The sequence below is a fragment of the Salvelinus sp. IW2-2015 genome, linkage group LG4q.1:29 (genome assembly GCF_002910315.2).
Source record: "Salvelinus sp. IW2-2015 linkage group LG4q.1:29, ASM291031v2, whole genome shotgun sequence".
In the NCBI taxonomy this organism is placed as follows: Eukaryota; Metazoa; Chordata; class Actinopteri; order Salmoniformes; family Salmonidae; genus Salvelinus; species Salvelinus sp. IW2-2015.
In genome coordinates this window covers 73,022,268-73,029,392 of record NC_036842.1, presented here as the reverse complement: position 1 = coordinate 73,029,392, position 7,125 = coordinate 73,022,268, and the positions used below count along the sequence as shown (strand labels likewise).

The 7,125-nt window shown below is 44.4% G+C and overlaps 1 pseudogene; it reads right to left on the bottom strand.

Moving 5' to 3' along the window:
• The window catches only part of LOC111960997 (neural-cadherin-like), a 140,038-nt pseudogene extending 133,318 nt beyond the window's left edge, over positions 1–6,720 (bottom strand).
• Positions 6,721–7,125: the final 405 nt, after the last annotated feature.

The window sequence follows — 7,125 nt, the reverse complement described above, 5'->3', positions numbered from 1 at the left end:
AATCTGCATTAGCAGGAAGCCAGCGAGATTAAACCAGATCAATGCTCATCACACAGTGGGAGAGTAGAGGAGGAGGTATCAACACCCAACGTTTAACACCCCTGATCACTAACTTGTATGATTATATTAATGTGACAGAAGTGACATATTAAAAACAGAAATCTATGATGATCTCTTATTTACATAGTAAATAGGACTATTAATGGGACTTAATTCCCCAAATCTTTGATTATCCTATATGTCATAGTACAATATTAATGCATTTTCAGGGGTGTTTAATTTTTTTACAATTTAAATGCATGACTTTCTGGTATTAAATGTTTAATYTCAACGTGATAAAAGTATGACTTAATTATGACAAATGTATGATTATTTTATTAAGTACCATACAATTTTTAGGGACTAAATTAAGGATTTGACAGATGCAGTCAATGTTATGCACCCAAGAGATCCATCATAAGCAACTTAACACACATTCATGCAATTAATTATTAAAATTGCATGATTAAAATGCTATCACTCTGGCCTCCTGGGGCACAAAGAGCACAAGTAATTAGATGCCACACATCTTGTGCAATAGTCACGATGTGAAACAATTTGAACCTCTCGAAAGCGTTGACACAGAAAAAAAGTATATTTAAATTATTTCTCATGGTTTCTATCCTGAGCTTCTCTGTAGTGTATTATGTGTTGTGCTTAAGACCAGGACCTTTAAGTACAATACTGTATTGCAGAAGCATAAGATGGGAGTTACACCCAGATCTGGATCATTATGCTTGGTGTGTGTGTGTGTGTCTGTGTGTTCGTGTCCACTGGAAGCACTACTAATGACTCCACCACCATCACTACTGTCCCATCCTCCTCCTCAGACCATCATAAGACTGTGGAGACCATATGTTCTTATTAGTCCACAGCATGAAGCCGGACCCCCACACTGACGATATGGAGAGGAGAACCCCATTKATTTGTTCCATAGAGAACAACATGTCGAACCACACGACGAGAACAATGCACAGACATACTGTCAAACTTGGATTAAAGCACACACAGGGGGTAGCCCAACCACAGACGCGGAAGCCATAAAAAAAGCATAGGATATATGTTCCAACTGTAATGAGAATACAACAAATGTTATGCTAAGCAGTCAGCAGTAGACACAGAGTTCTTCACACATCTACCTGGGTTGTGGGTAGGCTACATCACCATGGGCTCTCCCCTTCTCTCTCTCTCTCTTTCTCTCTGTGCACACACACACACTCACAAACACACACACACCAACAAGCTCGCCAATACTGTGCATACTGATGACTCATGTCAGCCTTGCTTTGTTTTGATCACGAGCCAGCTTCAAATTTCTTCCTTCAATCTTCAATCAAACTGCCATTTGATCTTTRGACAGAAGTCCCTTACAACACATTACGCCATTACGGAAAATACATGTATTTTCTCTTACGGAAATTCCTATCAAAATACTGTACCAAGCAACTCTGCCAGCCATGTACTTTTTCTGCAGCAAAATCTTTGTCCACAAAACAAAAAATTTCAGAGCTGTCTATATAGCCTGTATTTTGGTTTTAACAGCTCTTCTCGTGGGCTGAAAGTTGAGCCGCAACCATTGTTTTACTCAGTTAATTGGACCTCAGGGGGAAAAAGGTAAAGAAACTCAACACAATATAGATAAATAAACACAGACCAGACAATTCCTTTGGTAGGTCTGAGTGTRACGGCTGACTAGGTGTGTAGATAGGAATCAGGRGCAGAGAGCAGAGAGGTCCAGGGGAAAGATGCACTTTAATGCGGCACCAAAAGTAAATGCCCAAACACGCAGGGCGCAAAACACTGACCAACCCAACACAACGGGTAACACGGTCCAGAGCACAAACAACACCAAKGACACAAACGTGAACATGAAAATAATCCCGCACAACAAAGGGGCGGGTTSCACACGCTAAATAGGGAAGCAAATCAAGCACACACAAAATAGGAACAGGTGTAACTAATGAGACAAAACTAACCYAAAAGAAAAAMGGATCGGTGGCGGCTAGTAGGCCACCGCCGAGCACCACCCGAACAGGCGGGGGAGCCAACTTCGGCGGGAGTCGTGACACTGAGTGCCAACACCAATTTTCTATGCTCAGTCTGGTCTTGGCTTGTCTGGTCTGAAACGCCTGGCTCTGATTCATTAAATGGTCCCAGAAAGTTACATCTGTGGTCCGCTCAATCACAGTCCTAACTCTTTACCAGTTTGCAAACTATCAGTAGCAGTCTATCGCAGGCCTTCTCTGACACATAAATTGTGTTTAAAGCAATGTTTTGTGACTGGAACGTAACAGAAGTCTGCTTGCTTAATCAATAGCGGCAAGAGGGGAAATGCCAGAGGGGAAATGCCAACTGCGAGGATGTGGAGCTGAGGCAAAACAAAACTCAGTAAACAAAGACATTTCTGGATTGACAGACAGGGGTTGTGGCCCTTCAAAATCTTTATCCAGAATAGTTCAAGGTATAGACCCAGCCGGCGAGATTTACGCAACAACTAAGCGCGTTGAAGCGCGAGGCTAAACTTTTCTGCTTTATGGTRCCGTAGCTACCACGTTGTAGCAGGGTGAAGCAAACGCGTGCACATGCCCAGACACTCTGTGTGACTGTGTTAGAGCACATATCTACAGAGCTGCTCGTGGCAACATTATAACGTTGAGTCTACCTTAACTTAACCTCTATGTTGAGGTGTCAACTGCATTCCAAAAGAACAGAAGGCCAGCTAGAATGTTAGACAAATAAAACAACAGACAGGATCTCCCCGCACAGACACCCCCACCCGCCCTTCTGGATCTGTACTGCTGCACCATCGGTGGTGACTGGTGGTGACTGGTGCTACTGTAAGGACCACTGTAGTCATTTATCACTCAGCATGGTGCATGGACATGTAGCAGGGAATCTGTGCCTTTAGAATACTCCTCCAAGGAGGAGGAGGAGGAGGAGGAGGAGGAGGAGAGAGGCGTTTGCCCCTGACTGCCACTATTCTCTTCCTCCCTGGCTGCCATGTCTTGGGCCTGACAATTTCTGTAATAATGGACATAAATAATGCAACCTCTCGGTCTAATAAACCCTCTGCCCTGGACCCATCCTCATGGAACTAGGCTACACCTCTCCTTTCTCCTGGCCATCAGATGAGCAGTGGAGCAGCTGTGGTGCTGTACATTGGAGGAGACAGCATTGCATGGAAGCATGTTCCTCTGACACAGCCTTGCAGACAAATGTGCGCCCCAAATGGCACCCTATTCCCTATACTGTGCACTACTTTGGACCAAGGCCAATAGAGCTCTATGTAAGGAATAGAGTGCCACTTGGGGCAAAGACAATATCCAAGCAGAACATAGAGCAGAAATAGATTGGGTGGAAACTAACATGCAACTGCTTGTAAATGTATTGACAATGTACTTCAAGCAGAAAGGAGCTATGTCCCACCACAGGGAGGTAAACATACACACAAACACACACACACACACACACACACACACACACACACACACACACACACACACACACACACACACACACACGGGGGTGCGCATACACACAAATCCGCAAACACGCATGCATGGACGCACACACACACACACTCCAGCCACAGCTTGAGTTTCTTTACAAATGTAATAAATGCAGATGGCATGGCATTGTGAAATAGTTTTCTGTATTTAATATACAGCCCCAGAGTCACACATTACACAGTAATTAAGATCAGGTCTCATTCCAATTAATTTCATATCACATTATGAACATGCAAATGTATTTGCAACTAGACAAGAGGCTGACTAGAATTAGAGATCTGAAGTTCTCTGACAAAGCAGGCTGAGCTTAGGTGCCGGTTGGATAATGGAGAGCTGATATAGAATCAGATTCCAGTTAAGAACAAGAACGCCCGCACACTGTTAAAGCTCCCAATTCACTGCTTTATTGACAACGTTTCCATCCAAAACGGATCTTCGTCAGYTAATCTTATTCATTTTGATCTTGAAGGAAAAACTGATCTTAATTCAGCACTTCTACAGTGAGAAGATATAATACTGTATATACGACCCTTGGTGATTACCACAAGCTGAGACACGGTTCCACTCCAAACCACCACCCTGCCCACAGGGGAATCACTCCAGTCCAATCTCARCCCCTCTCTTCCACCTCACCAAGGACTATCCCGTTTGCTCAATACCTCTCCAGTCTCCTGRCCCTTCCAATACCATTAACTGATTCAAGCACAGGGGTAGGAAAAAGTCACAGTCGAAGAGAAACAGCTTATACTTTACATTCTGTTCCAATAAAACTAAGCTATTAAGCTGATGGCCTTTGTGGAAACTGAATCTTTACACAGGACTAATGAAGAGTTCTCTCTACCTCTCTCCAACATGACACCTTACTAGTGTCTATCATGATGACCTAATTCACTGGCTTCTCTTTCTGTCTCCCCATGCTGATTCCCCAGCTGCTGGTGTTGAGGTGACAGAGAGAGACTACACACACACTCTTAGAAAAAAGGGTTCAAAAAGTGTTCTTCGGATGTCCCAACAGGAGAACCCTCTGTGGAAATGGTTCTACATGGAACCAAAAAGGGTTCTACCTGGAACCAAAATAGTTCTACCTGGAATCAAAAAGGGTTCTTCAAATAGTTCCCCAGTGGGGACAGCCTGGGGGTGTAGACAAYTGGCCACTGGGCCACACACACACAGCTTTAGTGACACAAGTCACACTAATATCCTTATGGACCTCCATGCTATAGCTACCTGCTTCACCACACAGCCAACGGGAAAAATGGAACCCAAGCAAACCACATGCAGTATAGTATACTAATAAGTGAAAGATTGTTGGTGCAAAACAGACTCAAAATAAAAATCCAGCAGAATATGTGTTTAAACACAAAAAGGATGATGTGTGATGGGTAGTCTGCTTTTTCAAGGATGAAAAAAAATGAAAAAGACCAGCTCTCAAAGAAGCCGACAGCATCGGGGTCACACTGGATCTCCACTCCAAAATGGTTCATGTTGGAAACAACTTCACAGCCGAGTCTACAGTAGAGTCTATGGTAGCCATAAATTGACTGGAGTCTATTTAAGAATAATAACATTTGGCCCTAATTAAAATAACCATGATTATTTGGCCCTAATTTTAAAAAGTAATAGCTGTTAGAGTTATACATAAACATGAGATACATCATATTATTGTATGAGCATGTCATAATTACAAATAATGTTATTTTTATTTTTTTACACTGAAGCAGGTAAAGTGATACCTTGTGTACCTGTTGGATGTATTGTAGCTAGCCTGCACTACTAGCTTTTTCTGACCTGGCTATATATCCCAATGTACATTATGCTCTTTTGGGGCATTACTGAGGGATAGTGACTGCAGGGGGACTTTTATTTCAGCCATCCAGATGGTCGTAAAATACTGCGCTATTAAAGTGACATCATGCATGCGTAATAGACGTTTGCCAATTAAATAAGGGCATTACCACTCCGCACATATCGCACTGAAGACAAGCACCCAGTAAAGTGCAGATTTAGTACACACCTCGTTGATCTTGTATTTTGACAGTGAATTCCACGAACGGTTCAGTCTCCCTGTCCAGGCGCCTGGCTACCACGATATGTCCACTCTCCTTGCCCACGTTGATTGGGGTGATATCTGTCTCCGGGTAAACCAGCTCAAATGAGGCTGCCTGAAACCTGGCTGGGCTCAGGTTCATAACGACTGAACCGATACTTGCATCTTCGGATACATTGAGGAAGACCGTGCTACCAGAGTCCAACAATGCCCTCTGCATCCGCCCTGCCCTGCCCAGGCGGCCTAACTCCCCTGTCTGGCCTGGGCGCAGTGGGCACCACTGTCGTGGGGTAACCGTGACCTCAACCCCCTTACTGATTCTGCTGGGCCAACCGTGGTCTTTTGCAAAAACATAGAACTTGACTGTAGATGGAAGCCCCAGTATGGAGTCCACCAGTAAAATTTCACCCGTTCGTGGTACCACGTAGAAACTGCCGTTTTTGGGAACGGAGAAGTATGTCAACTCTGCGTTCTTTCCACTGTCTTCATCAAGTGCATTTACCGTGTGAACCACAGACCYGAGTGGAGTCGCGTCATTCAAAGTTAATTTCAAGTCTGCACTGCGAAAAGTGGGTTCGTGGTCGTTGGTGTCCAAAACGTCCACTTTCACCGACGCTACCTCAAAGACAACATGGTCCGCTGACACGCATGTTTGGCAACATAAACATATACTCAGTAGGTATTCGGAACGCTCTTCCCTGTCCAAAACCTTGGAAGTTTTAAGTAATATATTTCCCCGTTTGTGGTGGGCAAAGACGTGGAAATCCTCGCTGCCATTCCCATACAGTTTAAAGTGCATTCCCGATTCTGGACACCATTTTTGCGCGTTGATGCGTTTAACAGGAATGCTTAGTCCGTTCACTTTTGATGCCGTCGGCGAGTTCTCAAATGCATGCCCATGAAAGAAAGGCAGTCGATCATCCGATTTATATCCAAAAACAAACGTCAGGCAATAAGACAGTAAAATAACCCAAATCATGGTGGTAACAAGTTTTAGCCTACCACCAAGTGGTTCAGGAGTTTCAATTGTGACAGCAAATCATTGAAAGGCAAAAATAAAATGTCCCCGTCTGGTAAAATCTAAAAGCTGTCACATATTTGTACGATGTCTCCTCCATGAATTGACCTTTGTCTGCTGAACTTTCACCTTAGTATCCGGTGAGATCTGTCGACTGTCTGTCGCTGGTTCAATTCAGCACTACGTGCAGTCCACCGCTGCAGGCAGTTACTGGCTGCTCGCTACCAGCAGCTTTCAGCCCTGGCGTGCTGGACAGCGCCAAGCGCGGGGGCGTGGCGCACGGGGACAGAATCCTCGCACCCCATGTGACCGCCTGGAGGTTGCTTGGATCCTGGGATCAAGTCCGTTCCAATGCGGTCAAGACGTCTGCGACAATAAACAAACCACAAGTACAACCATGAACCATTGAGCACTCTCAGTTATTGATCTCCACTCTTCAGTCCGAAGCCTTAGTGGGAGTTGAGCAGTGAAGCAGCTCTCTCCTGGCACAAAGTCAATTTCAACTCAGAGAT